Source organism: Canis lupus, chromosome 18 (genome assembly GCF_048164855.1).
Source record: "Canis lupus baileyi chromosome 18, mCanLup2.hap1, whole genome shotgun sequence".
In the NCBI taxonomy this organism is placed as follows: Eukaryota; Metazoa; Chordata; class Mammalia; order Carnivora; family Canidae; genus Canis; species Canis lupus.
In genome coordinates, this window is record NC_132855.1 from 29,688,863 (window position 1) to 29,710,382 (window position 21,520).

At 35.3% G+C, this 21,520-nt stretch overlaps 1 long non-coding RNA gene across 1 annotated transcript; it reads left to right on the forward strand.

The window, feature by feature from the left end:
- Window positions 1–966: 966 nt before the first annotated feature.
- On the forward strand, window positions 967–20,384 carry LOC140608927 (uncharacterized). The gene is made up of 6 exons (XR_012010927.1): window positions 967–1,092; window positions 3,162–3,192; window positions 4,303–4,450; window positions 8,765–8,826; window positions 13,341–13,423; window positions 18,422–20,384. It is a non-coding gene; the product is annotated as an uncharacterized lncRNA (long non-coding RNA).
- Window positions 20,385–21,520: the final 1,136 nt, after the last annotated feature.

Here is a 21,520-nt window from a genome sequence, read left to right on the forward strand (position 1 = left end):
GAAATGGACATCACCGCACTCCATCCAGTGATCTCTATTTGTGGACACTGATATTTGAATTTCATGTAAGTTTTACATGTTACAAAATATATTTTTTCCTAACCATTTAAAAATGTGAAAATTTTTCTCGTTCCTGGGCCGTACAAAAAAGGGGTGGGTCAGATGTGATGAACTTGTCCTGCACTTTAACAGTAATAAACTCAAGAAAGTAGAACTTGGTTAAGGGTGTGTTTTGGGGGTGGGAAGGAGAGACAAAGGCACTACTGGTGAACTGGTGAATGAGGAAGAGAATTTTTATTTTGACACAATACTATACTTTAAAAATGTTTTGCCATAATCATGAATCGTAAAAGTTTTAAAAATCTGTTAGATAAATATCAACAAACTTATCCAACTGCCTGTTTTTCTACTTTTGCATAATAAAGGGTTCTACCAAGACTGTCAACAGTAATCAACTTGTAAAAGTATTAAATTTTATTTTATTTTATTTATTTTTTTTTAAGTATTAAATTTTAAAACAGCATTTTTATTTCTCTTTTTCTTTCTCTCAGGAAAAAAAAAAAAAAAAAAAAAGACCTGCTCTCTTTAGCTGTTAATTCTATTCCTGTAAACAGAGTAACTCTGAGGAATTTCTACGTGCTTTCTATCTAATCTGCAGTCCTCACTGAACTTCCAACAAGAACAAGAACAATGGTGTACACACAGTTCCTACATTCATACCAGTTTCTACCACCCCCCCCCCTTTTGTGTGTGTGTTGAACTCTAGCCAAACACTAAATTACTTTGGGAAGTAAGGTAGAAGAGAAAAAAAGCCCAAAGATGGCATTTGGCCTCAATTTTATAAGCATATTCAATCTTAATTTAGACAAAGAGAAAAAAAGTTTTTTAGCGTGAGAATCCTGAGAACTGGAAAGAAGTGTGTTTTTCAGACAAGTCTGTCTTTGTAAGTTTGCAGGTGACTGTACTCCTGTTTCGATGCAGGTGGGGCTGTTGATCAAGTGAGTATGTGTATGTGTGTGTCTATAAATCCACACCCATTTTTAACCAGAAATATCCAGACTATACTTCCAGCAAGAACATTTGCTAGTTCAGGTAAGCAAGCAAAATTTCCAGATCATTTAATCTTCAGTCAATTTCAGCTGCATTTCAATGATCAATTTGTCACTATTCCCAAGAGCCGTCTTCAGTAAGGAGTGGGTGAAATTAAGTGAAATTATATTATTCTTCTTTTAATGAACTGGATTTCCTCTGCTAGCTTCATACTTTTATTCTCTACTTATATTAAAAATAGTAAAATAAACTGACATTCACTAAAAGTGATCTCTTTAAAAGTTATGGTACAAGTAACAGCTGTTCCTGTTTTTTAATTGTCTTATTTTAAAATAGAGATTTTTAAAAAAAATCTAAGTAAATGAGTTATGTTAAAATACTTCTGAAAAGTAAAATACTGATGGCAGAAAATGCTAACTAGCTAATGTCTGTAACACCTAGTTGTAGACATTGGTTTATTTGCCTCCTGAGTATGCGGTAAGCTCATCCAGGGCTATAACCCTGTTATATTCATCTGTGTCCTCCAAGTAGCTTAACTCATACATTTGTATTTAAGGACTCTTAGCAGTTACCATTCTATTTTACCAACAAAATATTGTTCATTCAAAAATATTAACATAAGTTGATTTGCTTAGCCATAGAGTATATTTGATATCTTTTTAAAAATGCATCAGTAAAATGGAAAACCAATACTGTGATTTTAAGTAGAACAGTGTTTCACAATACTATAACCTAACTTCGAATTTGAAAAATGATTGGTTCCCACTCAACTCTAAATTTGGCAGTTTTAAGATATGAAAATGGTGAAGTTTTATTTTCTCTCTTTTGATACATATTTCACCTACTTAGCTCTGATACTACCAGAGAGAACTTTTTCTAATGCTTCCTCCAAATTTTTTTTTTCTTTTAGATTTTTATTTATTTCGTCAGGAGAGACAGAGAGAGGCAGAGACAGAGGCAGAGGGAGAAGCAGGCTCCACTGCAAGGAGCCGGACGTGGGACTCGATCCCTGGTCTCCAGGATCACACCCTGGGCTGAAGGCAGGGCTAAATCGCTGAGCCACCTGGGCTGCCCCAAACTTTTTTTTTATTTAAATTCAATTAATTAACATACAGTGTATTATTAGTTTCAGAGGTAGAGTTTAGTGATTCATCAGTTGCATATAACACCCAGTGCTCATTCCATCAAGGACCCTCATTAATACTCAATTACCTCATTCCCTGACCCACCTCCCCTCCAACAAACTTCAGTTTGTTTCCTATAGTTAAGAAAGTCTTATGGTTTGTCTCCCTGTCTGATTTCATCTTATTTTCCCCTCCCTTTACCTATGATCGTGTTTCATTTCTTAAATTCCACATATGAGTGAAATCATATGATAATCTTTCTCTGAATGACTTTTTTTGCTTAGCATAGTACCCTCTGGCTCCATCCACATCATTGCAAATGGTGACACTTCACTTTGATGGCTGAGTAATATTCCATTGTGTGTGTGTGTGTGTGTGTGTGTGTACCACATCTTCTTTATCCATTCATCTGTTGATGGACATCTGGGCTCTTCCCATAGTTTGGCTATTGTGGACATTGTAGCTATCAACATTGGGGTGCAGGTGCTCCTTTGGATTGCTGTGTTTGTAACCTATGGGTAAATACCTATAGTGCAATTGCTGGATCATAGGATAGTTTTATTTTCAATTTTTTTCTTCTATTTCCAACTTTTTGAGGAACCTCCATACTGTTTATCAGAGTGGCTGTACCAGCTTGCATTGCCACCGCAGTGTAAGAGGAAAACTAACTTTTTTTTAACTCTTCTTTGCATACAAAACTTCTAGAAGAATCTTAAGACCATTTGGACCTTTTTTCCCCAAGAGGATGAAAAGGAGCACATAAAATTTTACATATAATTTTAGGGCTTTTTGAGCTTCCTGTAGCTCTATCATAGACCATCTATAAGCTCACTGGATGCAGGAAAGATTCTGCCTTAGATGGTTGCTTCCCTTTCTTCACTGCAACTTTAAACTGACAAAGAGCCTGCCCCCTCCCCACATTGGACTTTGTGCTCCATATTCATCGGTCCTTACTATTTACTAAAATCTACCTTTTCTTTGTTTCAGTCTTTAAGGTACAAGATGACCAGTCCATAAGGTAAAGATAACATTCTGAAATATTTTATGTACTGGTTATAGAAACTGGTTATAGAAATTAAGATCCTTATCAGGCACCATGGTTAATGTTTACCTGAGTCTTCCAATGTTGGGTGACAAATTTAAAAATGGGTCCACTGCAGGGGCACCCAGCTAGCTCAGTCAGAGGAGTGTGTGACTCTTGATCTCAGGCTTGAGTTCAAGCCCCATGTTGGGTATATAGATTACTTAAATAAATAAAACTAAAAAAAAAAAAAAGGTTCCACTGCAGATTAGGGAAGGAAGTAATTTAATTAGAGTCACCCAGAGTGGCAAGCATATTTAATCTGGATTGGTTCTAAAGGAATACACTGTTGGCAAGGGGAAGATACCAGAGTGAAAGGGATGACTTTTTTGTAATTTAAATTCAATTTGCCAACATATAGTATAACACCCAGTGTTCATCCCATCAAGTGCCCTCCTCAGTGCGAAAGGGATGATTTTAAAGAAGGGCAGGGTTCTAAATTGAATAGCAAAAGGCTGAGTAACTGATGGAAGGATGAGAAAGGTAAGTGACTACAAAGCAACTCAAGAACAAGAATCCTCCCCATTATTTTCCCTCTGAATTTTATTTTAAGCAATGTTTGTTCATGCCTAATCTGATTATCTTGGTATAGGTTTAAAATGTGGTCTTAATTTATTAGATCAAAAGCAATCAAAAGGGAAAGAGTATTTTTGCATGCCAAAAGTCACCTTTGCATTGCACTTAACAGTTGCAAGGCCTTTTATAAGCATGGCCTTATTTGAGTTCCACTGTCTTGCCATGAGCACTAACATGCAGCCACAAGTAAACTTTTTGGTGCCCTGGTCCACTTCTTTTTCAAGTTCATTGTACTACTCCCAGGAAGCCCAGAATGTGGCTTTTCACCAAGTTGACTTTAATTGCATTGATTGTATCTTTTAAATATTTTTGAAATAAAATGTGAATTAAAGCTCTAAGTTGTTGTACCAGGTCAATGAACATAAGCAGAGCAATCTGTCAGCATAGATTTGGTCTGACTTTTTGTCAGTATCTTTCAATAACAGTCTGAAATCATCTATTGGATTCTGAAAAATATTTTCTACTATCTAGCTTCCTGTGAGGAATTTCCAAGAAGCCACGATGTTACATACAGTCAGTTTTGGTCCTCTGTCTCTCCTTTATCAGAGTTCTTTCCAACTTTGCCATTGTGATCAACGAAAACAGAGAATTCCCCAGACACTCTCAAGAGGTACTAGAGGTACTAAAATTTCATTTTATTTCTAAATTATGTCATCTAGATTGTTTTAAAATATCTAGTCTCTTATCCACAGTCTGGTTAAAAAGAAAACTCAGTTAACTGGAATAATTTGCTATGTACCACCTTCAAATGGGAGAAAAAAAAAGGTCAGAAAAGATCAGATGTTTTTAAAATATGAACCAAAACAATTGAAAAACAGTAACAATTTGTATGATCTTTTATAGAAATAGTAAAGAATTGATTTGGTTGCCTATAAATTTGTTAACCAGAATCACGGAAAATGATTGATAGATCATAATGATATTCTAAAAACAACTAAAATCTGTGAAAATCTGCTCTGATCCCCTGATCTGTATTTATTAAGGCCACAAAATACTGTAAGATGACTTTATAAAAGGATCTGCAGAAAACTATACTTTATCCAACCTTCTAAGAATTTCAGCTACTCAAGTATTTGTTTTATTGACTCCAGTAAACAGAAGCAGTGATTTTAGACCTCCTAATCTAATTTTGTCATTGGCTACATGTTTAGAAAACACTTCTATTTTGTACTTACTGTTTTACATTGACCTAAGAAACAAATACATTATCTTCTTCTGTAAAGAAATATTTTACAAAAGAGAATTATCAAAATTGATTTCTATATCTCCATTAAACAGAAATGGTAATAGAATCCTTTCTTTCTACAGAACCAATTAAAAACTAGCAGTATGACCACAAACACTTGACCACTAGTTGGAGTGGTAACATCAATGGACAAGAGCATAATTTCAAATTCTAAAATACTGACTTTCCAAGTTCATTCATTCCTTACCAGATGTATTAAGCACCTGTCAATTATCCATCAATGTTCAGCCAAGTTAATTCTACTTCCATTTAACAATCACAGAAACTGTCTATTCAAAAAAGCAATACACTTTTGCAAAATAAATTCAAAGAGAGAAATACTTTCCTAAGTATAATTTATCAGGCATCTTTCTTTATAAACACAAGAGTCATAAAACAATGAGTTCAGTAACCTTAAAAAAACCAAAGACTAAATGATTTGCTACCCTTAAAGACTCTCCAGCACTGAGTTAAACAGCATGCTATAACACAAGGCACCAACATTCTGTGTATTCACTTTCAAACGTCCATCAACACTTTTTGGTGATCTTTATGAAAAATGTATACAAATTTTGCTATAAATTTTAAACAACTTAATGAGTCTGCTATTTCAGTTAAGAAATTAGGATTTTAAAAAAGATTTTATTTATTTTTTCATGAGAGAGGCAGAGACTTAGGCAGAGGGACAAACAGGCTCCCTGCAGGGAGACCAATGTGGGACTTCATCCCAGGAATCTGGGATCATGACCTGAGCCTTAGGCAGGTGCTCAACCATTGAGCAACCCAGGTGCCCCAAGAAACTAAGACTTTAATGGAGAAAATGACTGACGTCAGATGGAAACTCCACTAGGAATTGCTTTACATTTGGTTAAGACTTTTGCCATCTAGCAGCACATTGGAAACAATTAAGAAAATGAAGCCCAGAATCAATGAGGATTAAAAGTAAGGGTGAAAAGGAAGTCTGAGTGTGGTGTACAGAATAGCAAATGGAGATCCGCAGAGGACAGCACCAAACAGGTAAGTATGTTAGGAAGGAAAGGGAAAATTAATTGGAAAAAGATAATAGTTTAAGAAAAAATAATGATACCCTCCCCATCCTAACTTCAGAAAATCAGAAGAACTACCCAGCACCCAGCGCAATGCCCAGCATAAAGTAGGTATTCAAAAAATACATATTGGAGAATGAATAAAATCTCAGAAGACAGATAAGCATAACCAGAGCTGGAGACAGAATTATAGTAAAGAACAGAGACTCTGCAACACTTTCAGTTATTATGAGATAAAGTGTATAAAAAATAATATGGCATGGCTTTGCTGCATGAAGGCTAGAATGAAGAGCAGGGATTATATTGTTTTACATTGGTATACCCAGTGCTAAATGAATAAGGCACGTGGCAGATGTTCCTTTAATGTTTGTGGAAGTAAGTTGAATAGGAGTAGAGAATAAAAATTCTTCCCACTGCTGAAGTTCCAGCAATGAGTAATATTTGCAACAGAAGAAGGAAAGTTAAGTAGAAGCACAGTCTCAGTGGCTGTTTCTAGAATATTCTGTTTTTAACATTATTTATTTATTCATGAGAGACACAGAGAGAGAGAGAGAGGCAGAGACACAGGCAGAGGGAGAAACAGGCTCCCTGCAGGGACCCCGACGTGGGACTCAATTCTGGATCCCAGGTTCAGTCCTTTAGCCAAAAGCAGATGCTCAACCCCTGAGCCACCCAGGCGTCCCTAAGGCAAAATATGATATGAAGTTACTACATATGCTCAAACAAAGTTGTAAAAAAAATCTTCTGGGATTATTACAGATATGAAGGATTTCTGCTGAGGTAGGGTACTAAACTAAAACAACTTCCAACGTTAAGATTTTAAAATCAGGTAATAACAAACCAGCTGTATGGCTGCTAAGAGTGTAAAATAGTGCAGCCACTTAGAAAAATGGTCTGGTAGTTTCTCCAAAAAGTCAGTATGGAGTTGCCATTTGACTCAGCAATTCCCTTCTAGGTATATGCAAGGGAAATGAAAACATAGGTTCACACAAAACTTGCACACAAATTTTCATAGCAGCATTATTCATAAGCTCCAAAAAAGCAAAAATACCAAACGCCCATCGACAGATGAATGGATAAATAAAATGTGATATACCCACATAATGGTACAGTATTTGACCATATGAAGGAATGAAGTCTTTTTTTTTTTTTTTTAAATATAGCAGCTTCAAGATAAACTTTATTTTTTTTTAATTTTTATTTATTTATGATAGTCACACAGAGAGAGAGAGGCAGAGACACAGGCAGAAGGAGAGGCAGAGACACAGGCAGAGGGAGAAGCAGGCTCCATGCACTGGGAGCCTGACGTGGGATTCGATCCCGGGTCTCCAGGATCACGCCCTGGGCCAAAGGCAGGCGCTAAACCGCTGCACCACCCAGGGATCCCAGGAATGAAGTCTTAATATAAGCCACAATACAGATGAACCTTGAAAATATTCTATTAACTGAAACTGTCCTATCAAAGAAGACCACATCTGATGAGATGCCATTTATATGAAATACCCAGAAAAAGAAAATTAATAGAGACAGAAAGTTGATTAAGTGTTTCTTAGGGTTGGGGGAGATGGGGAGATCAGGAAGTGGCAGCTAAAGAGTTTGAGGTGATGCAAATGTTCTAAAATTGATGGTAATGCTGCTTTCACAGCTCTGTGAATATACACCAAAAGCACACACACACTTTCAGTGGATGAACTGTATTGATGTGTGACTATTTTAATAAAATCGTTGCCAAAAAAACAAGGAAACAAAAGCAAACAAATAAGCAAAAATCATGCAATCATGTATGCCTTGCTTCATAATTCTGCTTCATAATTCCTGGCCATCTTTAAACCAGCATATCAAAACCAGAAACCATAGTCTGACAAAAATTGAAATATACAGTTTGGGTCCAAACTAGTCTGCAACTATTTCTATTTTCAAATTAATTCAGTATTTTTCATCTATACACTCAAACATTTCCTGAAAATACTCTGCAGTATTTCTGAATGTTTTGTGCATTCTTCTCAATAATTTTTATTCTTCGATCTCTAATACATACTCTCAACAACTTGTTTTACTTTTATAAAGGCTAGTACGGTATTCAACTCATTATGTTCTTTTTCCCTCTCCTCCATGCTTTTGAATGCTTCTGAAACACTTTTGTTTTACTGTGTCTCTCAACCATGAAATCATCGCACTAGATTTTTTTTCCATGTCAGAACTCAAAGCAAAATTAGGAATTCTTTTCGTTATGTATTCTGATTTGAAAGGGTTGGCATCTCCTGGCACTCAAGTTACAAGGGCACTGTACAGTACAGTATAAATTATCCATGATATATTTACAAAATATGCAAAGATTAACTGTTATTTCCTCTGTACATTTTGAAAGTCAGACCTCTGCACTGTCTAAAGATGCTCTTTTCATCACCACTAATCATAACAGCACTGATTGAACACCTACATGGGCCTTGAGATTTGAACTAGTCACAAAACCTCAGCACTATCATTTGAAGAACACCACCTCTTCATATCTAGTAGTTATGCACCCTCTATACCATATGTCAGACAACTGCTTGGTAGCTTAATTAACTATGTGTAGATAGATACCTGCTTATCACAATGTCCATTCCAGAGCTTTTTTGTGGTGCTGGGTTAATGCATTCATTTCTCTATTCTTTTTTAGGATGGGGAGATGACATCACTTGGGTAAAGACTTGTGAAGAAGATCTTTCATATTCTAAACAGGTAAAACACCTCTCAGTTATTTTTGGTAGATGATATAGATAGCTTCTCATACTACCAGCTAAAAACTAGCCTGTAAACTTTTAAAAGGGTATGAGTATTTGTTCTGCTATTGCCTTCTATACAAATATCAATCATTACATTGTACATCTTAAAGTAATATGTCAACTACATCTCAGTAAAAGCTTGCTTGGTAATTAAGAAATCAATATGTATATAGAGGTGTTGTTCACAAAAAAATTATAATGACAACTGTTAGGCCAAACAGCATGCAATAGCAGATCACTACAGCAAGTTTAGTTAACATCAGCCAAGCAAGCATCTGAATATAAGTTGCATAACAAAACAGTATCACTTTATTAGGTATTATGCAAGCTTAAACTGAATGTAGTAAGATTTAAGAATAACAAATCTAGTAATTAAAATATTATTTATATGGAGACAAATCATAGAAGTATCTCCTATCTCCTGAAAGGTTGAAAAGGCATTTAACAGAATGCAAACTCCATTTTTAAATTTAAAAATAAACACTTTTATATTAATTTTTAATTTATCCTAACAAAGAAATATCTGCCTCAGCAAAAATGCCAACATCATGCTTACTGAAAACGAATTAAAATACCCTAGCAAAGTCTGGATAAGACAAGGATGTCTACAATCACCACAACCACTAACATTGTTCTGGAGACACTGACCAATGCAATTAGATGAGAAAATTTAGAAGTACAAAACTTGGAAAGGAGAAAGTGAAAATATCTTCACTTACAGATGATGACTATACAATATATGTAAAAATTCAAAATCAGCTCCAAGTATTCAGAAGAATAAAGATTCAGTTAAATTAGATAAGACCAAATTAATACATAGAAATCAAAAGCATTTGAAAAAATAAAACAATAGTATTTATATGGAGAAAAAAGTTGAAAAAAACTTATACAATATTCCATTTAAAGTAGCAATAAAAAAATAAATAAATAAAAAATAAAGTAGCAATAAAAAGATAAAATATCCAAGATTAATCTGACAGGAAATCACAAAATCTATATGAACCTAAATGTACTACTGAGGAAAAAAATTTAAACCTAAGATAAGATATACCATGTTCTTGAATGGGAGGACTCAACATTGTAAAAATGCCAATTCTCTGTACACTTGAAAAATTTTAAGACAACCACAATAAATTGGTACAAGAATTAAGAAAAATAATAATCTCAAAATTGAAATGGAAAAACAGTCATAGTTAGGAACTTCGTAAAGAATTCAGTGGGGACTGTCCCTTAATCAAGATGAAACATTTTTTACAATTCTATCAAAATAATATGTTACTGGGATCCCTGGGTGGCGCAGCGGTTTGGCGCCTGCCTTTGGCCCAGGGCGCGATCCTGGAGACCGAGGATCGAATCCCACATCGGGCTCCCGGTGCATGGAGCCTGCTTCTCCCTCTGCCTATGTCTCTGCCAATCTCTCTCTCTCTCTCTCTGTGACTATCATAAATAAATAAAAGTTAAAAAAAAATTAAAAAAAATAATAATATGTTACTGATAAATGAATTGAACAAAATGGTACATATAGAAACAAAACTAATACTAAAGAAATTTTTTACACAATAAAGTAGCATCCAAAGTTAGGAATAGGAGAGAGTTAGTATGTAAAATAATTATTGTTAGAAGGTGGTAGCCTTCGGGGGAAAATAGATATATTCAGATCATTTTATATGAAAACAAGTTACAAAGATTAATTATAAATGTTAAACCAATAAGGTATTAGAAGATATTATTGCAAAAAAAATTTTTTTAATGCTTGAAGTAGAGAAGGGTTGATATTAGGGTAAGACATGAGGGGCACCTTTGATGAACCTTTGATGCAAGTACACTTGCCTTGCCTTACCCCTACTTTGGATTTGAGTATGGTCAAAAGAAGAAAGAAAAGCCTAAGGAAAGGAATAATACATTTTGATTACATTAATTTCTGCATAATCAGAATTATAAACTAAAGAAAAAAAGACAAAAACCTAAACAAGACTACAGCACATATCATAATCATGAATTTCTCTAGAAAACGTACTCATAAAAATTAATAAAAAAAGGTTAACAAGTCAATAGGAAAAAAGGTGACCAAAAGATACAAAAGGAGGGGTGCTTGGGTGACTCTGTCAGTTGAGCATCTACTTTCTTGGTTTCAGCTGAGATCATGAACTCAGGGTGGTGAGATAAAGCCCCATGTGTCAGGCTCTGTGCTCAGTGCTGGAGTGTGCTTGAGATTCTCTCTCTATTTCTCTCTCACATTCTTCCTCCCCTGATGTCCTTCCCCCCACTCATGCACCCTCTGTCTTAAAAAAAAAAAAGATACAAAAGGAAAAGAAATTAAGTAATCTAAACATGAGTAACATTGACTGTTTTTTACAGCTTTATTGAGATAAAACTGACATAATAACGTTATGCAGTTTTAGGTGTGCTCATCTTCACCCTTCAGCCATTCCCATTACCCCCTGGAAACGACCAATAAACTATTTCCATGAGTTAATATTTTGTGAGTTTTTTGAGATTTCACATATAAGTGACATCATATAGTATTTATCTTCCTGACATCACTTAGCATAATATATTCAAGGTTCTTCCATTTTGTCATAAGTGCATCAACAGAAACAGGTTTTTCCACATCATGGCTATTATAAATAATGCTGCACTGAACATGGGAGTGCAGATATCTCTTTGAGATCCTGACTTCATTTCCGTCAAATATATTCCCAGAAGTAGAATTACTGAATCATGCAGTCACTGTTTTTTATAAGTAAGTAAGACTACATTAACTTCCTTCTTTTCACCTATTGGATCCAAGAGTTAACAGTTTGATGAGTTTTAGGGAGCACAGAGAAAATATCTCTCACATTACCAGAGAGAACATAAGTTGATATAGCCTCTATGGAAAGCATGGATACCAAAATTATAAATGTAGGGGCACCTTGACCCAGAAATTCTATTTCTGAATTTTTTTTTTACAAATATATATTTTTACAAATATACTCACCCATGTTCAAAATCATATATATAAATAACATCACGTTCCTTGAAGCCATATTTGTAAAGGTTTGGAAACAATCTAAACACAAAAGATTGGAACCAATTTAAATATTTCTATTTTCAAAGAACTAAAGAACACAGATATAATGTAGAATTATAGAAGCACAAAATAATTATATCCAACACATACCATTATGTTAAAAAAGCAAAATGCAAATACGTGTCTATAGTATGCTAGTATTCATATTTTTAAGAAAGGAATATACAGGGGATCCCTGGGTGGCTCAGCTATTTAGCGCCTGCCTTTGGCCCAGGGCGCGATCCTGGAGTCCCAGGATCGAGTCCCACGTTGGGCTCCTGGCATGGAGCCTGCTTCTCCCTCCTCCTGTGTCTCTGCCTCTCTCTTTCTCTCTCTATCATAAATAAATAAATAAATATTTAAAAAAAAAGAAATGAATATACATACATATGCATTAAACATATACAATTTCTATCAATTATATTCATATTAATATACTTACTCCATTTTGTGACTTGACAACCTCTGGGAGGAAACATAAGAGATGTTAACACTTCTTACCTCTGGAAAGCAGGAATGGGAAGAATTTTTACCTTTTTCACTTTTGAATTTTAACCTATCTGAATTTGTAACCTATTTTTAATGTAGACTTTTAAAGATAATTCACCAAATGATGCTGACAAGCAGCTAGACTTGTCAGGCTCTAGTTTTAGAGACTCTGAGAAGTTCAGACCAAAATCTTTTACTGATTCTCATAATCTCCTGGGCTATTCCATGAGATTTTAGATGAGTGACCACCTGGTTTTATCTAGTCTGAGAGTGAATGGTTTTATATTTTAAAAATTCTTTTAGGGGATCGCTGGGTGGCTTAGCGGTTTAGCACCTGCCTTCAGCCCGGGGCATGATCCAGGGGACCCAGGATCAAGTCCCACATCCGGCTCCTAGCAGGGAGCCTGCTTCTCCCTCTGCCTGTGTCTCTGCCTCTCTCTGTGTCTCTAACATACAGGCTGTCTACCTCACAAAAATGCAACTGATCAGCATTATCAGATCAGATAAATAACAACTGAGGTCGAAACTCAAACACGTTTTGTGGCACCTAGTTGAAAAAAAGTAGGTGTTTTGTTGATTTTTCTACGTTTTTTAAAATTTAATTTCAACTAATTAACGTATAGTCTATTATTAGTTTCCAAGGTAGAATTTAGTGATTCATCAGTCTTATATAACACCCAGTGCTCATTGCATCACTTGCCCTCCTTAATGTCCATCACCCAGTATTCCGGTATACTTTTGGTACAGTCCCCAGACTGTACTGACAGAGTTACGGCACACTAAAATGAGAATGTAGGTTACATCATCATGAATTCACATTATAAAAACCAATTTTGCTTATATATTGGCCTAACATTTGCTTAGAATAAGAGGGGAGAATGATTTTATAAACATTTTAAATATTGTATCAGTAACTTTTTTTTTGGCAGATCCTTCTTAACAGTCAGAGCTGATATAAGTGGAAGATACTCTAATAGACTGTATACATATGAACCTCAGGACTCACCAGCATGTAAGTATTCACAAATTGTCTTGAACAGTGGTAGGAGCTTTGTTTGACTGTTAGTAGGTCAGTGATGCCCTACATCTACCTAGTCCCACACACAGCGCTATTCACAAATGAGAATCACCAGAGTCAGTGGTGGAGGTAGTGTTTAAAAATGAAACACACAGCTCCTATCACAATAAGAATTTCTGGGGCACCTCAAAATCTTTTGTTGTTGTTGTTGTTGTTGTTGTTTTTAACAGAGATGTCAAATACTTTTTATGATCTCTAAATCTGGGACCACCAAGAATAGACTACATGTTAGAATTAAACTTTAAGGGAGCCAGTCCATTCTTGTGATATTAAAGATCATATGTAATTTCCTCAAACTGATAATAATTAAAACTTTTTATCTTCTTATAATGTTTATACGCAAGAAGATACAGTCTGTCTTTGGACTTGAATTTTTATAACATTCAGTATCGAGTATATGCAATCTGATCACTATACTTGTCAGATGCATCAATAATCATAGAAAATGATCTATTAGACAGACACTCCCTCAAAAATCTCTCTGATTTAATTGTTTAACATAAAGACAATTCATTATCAGCTCTGAATGGTCTAATCCCTAAATTTATGTGTATACCATTGGCAGACCGTTCTTTAATGTTGTGGATAAATCCTGATGTTTTCATAGTATTAATTTAAAGGGGCCAATTTCAGGACACCTGGGTGGCTCAAGTGGTTAACATCTGCCTTTGGCTCAGGTCATGATCCCAGGGTCCTGGGATCTAGCCCCTCATTGAGACTGGCATCAAGCTCCCTGCTCAGCTCAGCAGGAGCCTGCTTCTCCCTCTCGCCTGCTTGTGTTACCTCTCTCTCTCAAATAAATAAACCTTTAAAAAAAAGGGTTTTATTTATTTATTCATGAGAGACACAGACTGAGAGAGAGAGAGAGAGGCAGAAACATAGGCAGAGGGAGAAGCAGGCTCCATGCAGGGAGCCCGATGCAGGACTCAATCCCAGCTTACCAATCACGACCTGAGCCGAAGGCAGGCGCCCAACCTCTGAGCCACCAGGTGTCCCTAAATAAAATCTTTTAAAAAATAAATAAATAAATCACGGGGCCAATTTCAGATGCAAGGTTAATAGATCATCACATTTAATAGTTTCTTCTAATGATAGAATATTATCTACTTTTATTTCAGTGATAGAAAACATGAAAAAAGCATTAAAACTTACTCAGAGTTATAAAGGATTACCTCTAAGAGGTCTAATATCATAAAGAAAACCTTCTGGTTAATTGACTAATATTAAATGTGCAAGTATATGGATTATGTAATACTACCATTTGAATTATTAATAAGTTTGCAATATTCTTATGAAGGCAAATGTTTGACAATAAACGTCAAAATCTGAGAGGACAATGTAGTAGTTTGATTTCTGCCTGGGTTGGTAGCAAAGAAAGCTTGTCATGAGCTGAAGGCTGTGGTAGAGAAAGGAAGACCAAAGAAGAGGTGTCAGCACTGGTTACTTCTTTCTCATCTCTCATTCACTCCACCAAGTAATCCCATCTTACCTCTGCCCCTCCACTGTATCAAACCTGCTAGTATATGTCCTAAATGATCCACATGTTGCCAAAGCAAATAAAGACATCTCTGTCTAAATATTTGAACCTTTAGCAGTATTTTGCAGAATTAACCATTACTTCTTTTCTTATTCTAAAATACACAATTAGGAACTAATTACAATTAATTAAAATATATTTTTAAAACTGCACACTTGACTTAATTATTGGGTGGATATGTCCTACCTTTAATAATTTTAGGAAAAATGTAACTGCCCTTGGAATATTAAAAAATTTCTCCAGTTAACTAACAGGAGAGGATTATTTCTATTCATTCTCAAATTATCAGATATCCAAACACTAACTCAATTCTTCACAGGTTTTGGAGGATCACTACCATGTCTTATATTGCTTTAAATAACACCAAGAAAAAAAAAACACCAAGAACTTTTAATATTTTATGGAAAAAAATCCCCTATCAACTGGGAACAATTCTAATTAATTATGGAAATCTCAAAATCAGCTGGGAGAAATTCTCAGAAGATAAACAATTTCTGTTAGCCAGAAATTTTCCTAACCTATAGGACTTAACTGCATTTCATTTGAATTTGATATAAAAGTACACTTTTACATCATATAGATATCTGATTTATTTCAATGTCTCATGAGTTTCTTCAGATTTTATCTGATCCCTATTCTATTCATTTTAAGCAGGTTTTCTTCTATTAATCTATTTGGATACGAATAGTTGCAAGACCATCAGTACTAGGTATCCATGGATCCTATTTGAGAAACAGTATCAAACATCCTACTTTTATCTTTATTAATCTTAGATCAAAGTGATTAAAGTCTGGAGTTTTTTAAAAATAAATGTTAAAATATCAAAGTGAAAAAAACAAATAAATAAAATATCAAAGTGAACTGGCATTCTCTAATTTACAAATGGAACGTGAATGCTAAAGTAGTATAGTTGATTCCACTATTTGATTAAAGAGTACAGAGGCAGAAAATGTGAGTGGTCATTTGCAGTAAAGAAAGAAAGATCAGTTGACAATTCAGTTGCTGTTTTAATACATAAAAAGCAAAACAGAATATTCAGTTATTTTTCTTCAATTAGTGCAAAAATGTTACTAAATGATAAATCAGTTATTCTTTAACATAAAAGCAAATGTTCCTTTGTATTTTAATATATACACTATTATGCATAAAAGTATAAATACACTATTATATATATACATAATTATATGTATATGTATTTATAGTGCATTTATACACTTACATATACATATAATTACTTGATAATTATATATATAATTACATATATACATTTTAATTACTATAATACTAATTATATGTATATATAATTACCGAGTAATTATATATACATATCAATTACTATAATAGTGTATTTATACACTATTTTATATATATAAAATATATTATATATAATTATATATATAATTACATATATACATTTTAATTACTATAATACTAATTACTATAATAGTGTATTTATACACTATTTTATATATATACATATAATTACTTGATAAGTAGTTTTATTAGTGGGGCAAATTTAGTTTCCTTCTTTACCCTACTTTCACAATTAAACTCTATATCCTAGTTGATATTTCTATCTAATTTCTTCACCTTTCTAAAATTAGTGGTTTAGGACAGCCCCAGTGGCTCAGCGGTTTAGCGCCGCCTTTGGCCCAGGGTGTGATCCTGGAGATCAGGGATCAAGTCCCACGTCGGGCTCCCGGCATGGAGCCTGCTTCTCCCTCTGCCTGTGTCTCTGCCTCTCTCTCTCTCTCTGTCTCTCATGAATAAATAAATAAAATCTGTTTTTAAAAATTAGTGGTTTAGATTCCATCATTTCTAACATTATCCCTAGCTCGAAATGTAGGACTATGCTTAGAATACATATATGTAAGTCTAACTTTTTTCCATTACCTTTAGCCTTGTAACCTCCAAAATATTCTTTATTCCTTCTTTAACACATTAAATGTTAAGAATTACTAACATTGACTACCTGCAATAGTGTGTACAATTCTATATGTATAGGCATTTTTATAAGCAAGCTGAGCTCTGATTTGCATTTCAGTGATAAAACAGTAAAAAAAAAAATACATATTCAAAAAGAGATTAGAATAAGGTTGTAAAGGACATTCAGTTAAATTTAAATTAGAAATAAACAATTTTTAGTACAAGTATGCAATACTTGTGCAATATATGGGATATATTATCGTAAAAATTTATTCATTATATATGTGAAATTCAAATTTAATTGGATAACCTGTACTTTCATTTGCTAACACTGGCAACTGTAATTTAGAACTACTATACTAGATGCTCTCCTCCTCCTCCTTGTTTATCCCTTATTTTTGCCTAAAATGGTGACATTTTATATTTCAAATCAATTTCACAATTTCTGACTTCAAAAAAAAACCTCAATTATTTTATCACATTTAAGCTCTTCAATTATTCAAACTTTTTTTAAATTTTTATTTATGATAGTCACAGAGAGAGAGAGAGGCAGAGACACAGGCAGAGGGAGAAGCAGGCTCCATGCACCAGGAGCCCGACGTGGGATTCCATCCCGGGTCTCCAGGATCACGCCCTGGGCCAAAGGCAGGCGCCAAACTGCTGCGCCACCCAGAGATCCCTTATTTGAACATTTTATTTCTGTTTTGTATCAGTGTTCAGTATTGTGGCTTGGAGGATGGTCTAGGTAAAAATAAGGCAATTTTGTTCTCATGGGGAATTCATATTCTAGTGGTAAGAAATGGATGGGAAATCCCTCATGAAATGTTACAATGGGATGATGGGTGAGCAGAGAAGCAATGGCCCCACCCTCTAAGTAGAGCTGTCTGTCTTCACACAAGATGTAACACTCATGAACCATGAATGATACAAGCATGCATTCTCCCATTATGGAAATCAGTCTGATTTGCTTGAGATTTTATAGTTCCATTCCTTAGAACATATTGCACTTAAAATGATGCAAACTACACAACGTGTACATCATAAACATCGTAGTCAAGACAGATAAGCATTTTTTTGCTGTTTTGAAAAACTGTTTCTTATGCAATGTCTTTTTTTTTTTTTTTTCCTAATGGAAAGCCTTTGGGAGCATAAAGTCAAAGTCTTTGTCTCTCAGTCACACACACACTAACACCCGCTCACAAAATAAAATGATCTCAATGTTGGGCAAGCATCCACAATAGGATGCCATTAAATGTGTAACTCCTCTGCTGTTTGCAGTGATTAACTTCATGAATACCAATTTGTGAACATCTTCTCATAGAAGATGAAACAAATACACTGCCCACAGTTTGTAATCATGTCATTGGATGTTTGTTGAGTACTGACTACTGTAAATTCTGTAAGTCTACCATAGTATTTCCAGAATATGATGCTATTACATGTCACGTTGTGTCTCCCAAAACTCATAGGTGGATGTCCTAAACCTCAGTTTGTCAGGATATGACCTGATTTAGATGAGGTCATGCTGGAATAGGATGGGCCTCTCAATCAGCATGGCTGTCGTCTTTACAAAAAGTAAGTATCTGGACATAGAGATATGCACACAGAGAGAATATCACGTGCAAATGAAGCTCATGCAGCAGAAGCCAAAAGATACCAAAAGTTGTCAGTGAACTACCAAAAGCTAGGAGAGAGGTGTGGAAGATTCTCCTTCACAGTTTGCAAGAGCACCCAGCCTTGCCGACACCTTGACCTCTGACATCTAGCCTCCAGTGAGAAAATACATGTCCGTGGTTTAAGCCACTCGATGTGTGGTACTTTGTCACAACAGCACTGCCAAACCAATTCAGGTGGGATCTCTCCTCTGCCCAAGTTGCAGGATTTCCAGGATCAGTAAGAAAACATCACAACTTCTCATTGCGCACTTACAAAGCTTAGCTAGAAAGAACAGAGGAAATCATTTTTTACAGTAACTTTCTTAGGCTCCATTTCTACCCCCCACCCTGAACACATTTCTGTCCAGTTGGATGTTATTTCTATACTCAAGACAGTTTATAAAATTGATTAAGCTAGTGAGGGGAAATACCCAAAACCCATGCTGTGGTTTCCATTCAAAAGCGAAAATCACACCCCAAGAAAGAGCTATTATTTTGGTATCTTCAGTTATGCTGAAAGCAGATATCAACAAAACCCCTCCCTTCCTATGCTAGGGCTGTGCTCAAGTCTGTTCAATGTCCTCAGTTTCTCACCGCAAATGTGAGATACTATTACCCTCATTTTACTTACGGTTTAGCTAGGCCCTGAAGATGTTCAATATCTTGGTTTAAAAAACACAGTCACGCAGCTCATTAGTGGAGCCAGTACTCAAACTCAATAAATTTGTCTCCAGGGTCAACACCCCAAACTCCCGTATTATTCTGCTTGGGATTTGTAGGTTGTGAAAAACATAGTATCTACTCAAAACTAACACTGCCACAACTGAAAGTATTCAGAGCATGTCCTTTATAAAAAAAAAAAAAAAAAAAAAAAAGGAGGGCAATACACACTATTTTCAACAAACATGTTATAGGAAAAATTGTAGGCAGTCTCGCCATTCCCAGCATCGAGGCTCCACCCTCAACAAACCAAAGGACAAGTGTCTATCAGCTTTTGCTGACTCAGTAATACTCAACCTGAGAATCTTGGAGGCCAACAGAGGAAGAACAGGGTAGTGTGATTCCAAAATCCCCAGCACACCCCCTCAGGAAAAATCCCTGATCTAAATGACCTAGTATTCTTACTTCATCCACTGTACCCACAGGAAAATTTTACAGAGGATAGTTTACTTTGGCAGCATTCTTGACTTTTGTGCAGACCTCTTCTGGCATTACACATTGCCCTCGACATTTCCCACTACCCAGAACCCCTCCTTCCTGGACAGGCTTTGGGTAATAAAGCCTTACTTCAGCAACTTTTGCTCTTCTTAAGATATTTGTGATTAATATTTCCACTTGAGCTTCTGTGTTTAACAATGGAAGGCTGGAGATTTCAAAGCTCTAAAGGTTCCAGGTACTAACAAGTGGGCTTTCACCTACTTCTTAAAAATCACCTGTTCTGTCTACCTGAAAAACCTGCATCTGTTATCATATTGATGTCACTTTCTTCCCATTGCATTAATCCTAAGGGACACTTAGTAATTTTATTTGCATTAATCATGTATCTTTAGTATCCTAAGAAAAGTGTCAGAGTAAAGCAATGTGCCTCAAAGAGCAAGTTTAGTTTGATCTGCTTTTATATTTGTATTTTGCAAATATCTTGTATAAGTCATCCAATAATCATAGACAATCATGTCTATTGGTTCAGGCATGTTAATACCAATCTAAAATCTTCATAAAAATTCCTTGAAAATTTGTTTTAAAGCTTTCAAATTCTAAAATATAGTAACTAATCATCTTTTCGTGTTTGTTTTGTGGTAACCTCTTCACAAAGGACAATTGCAGAGACAAGCCCTATAGGGGAATGCTTTATGTGACTTGAAATTCTGAAATCCTCAAATTTTTGTCGTCTGGAAGTCTTCTTTAAAAACAATGGCAGGGGTGCCTGGGTGACTCAGTTTGTTAAGCATTTACCTTCAGCTCAGGTCATGGTCTCAATGTCCTGGGACTGAGCCTTGCATAAGGCTCTCTCGGTTCAGTGGGAAGTCTACTTTTCCCTCTCCCTCCCTACTCATGCTCTTTCTCTCTCAAATAAATAAATAAAATCTTTAAAAAAAGGGGGGGGGCAATGGCAGCTCCTTCGAGAACAATGCTCCACTACAAACTACAAATTCATTTTTCAGATTCTGTAAGTTTATTGCTAAGTAGCAAGAGCAAGTATTTCAGGGAGAACACTAAGGTCAAGTATCCGCTAAATGTCTTATCAGCTAAAATGAGGACTTAAGGTAATTTAAAATGACAAACCACTGTGAGTAAAGTGTCCTTTTGCATTTTCATTCTTTCCACCAGTGAAGATTTCTCCCAGCTAATGTGGACAATCAGATCTGTTGTCATAATTGCAAAACTGGGGGGATTTATTATTTTATTTCATTTCTTGCATCAGACCATTAACATGAAGAATTCACAAATGCACCCACCTACCCAAAGCTGATGGTTTTTTTTTTTTTTTAGCCTCCTTTTAAGCCAATTACTGTAAAAAGATTTCTCTAAAAGAACCTGAAAGTGATCTTTACAAGTTGTGAAAATGTACACACCCTTTTGTAATTTTATCAGGGAATCGTAGCATGGGGCAGCTCAAACAAAGCAGGGCTCTTTAGCGTCAGCTGCCTTCACTTAAGAGCACGAGGAACAGGATACCAGCCCATATCCGTCTCCTTCCAGGTGGGTGTTGGCTCACTGTAAGCAGATGGTGGGTTTATGATTCTAATGTATTACATATTTCTCAATAGACAAATATTTGCACTGGACCAGAATAAATAAGAAAAACATTCGTCAGCTTAGTTTCAAAGACTATCTGAAGTTTTAGGACACCTCAGCACTTAAACTGGTGTAGGAAGTGGCTGAATGTGCCATGAGTCCTTTCTTTCCTTTCTC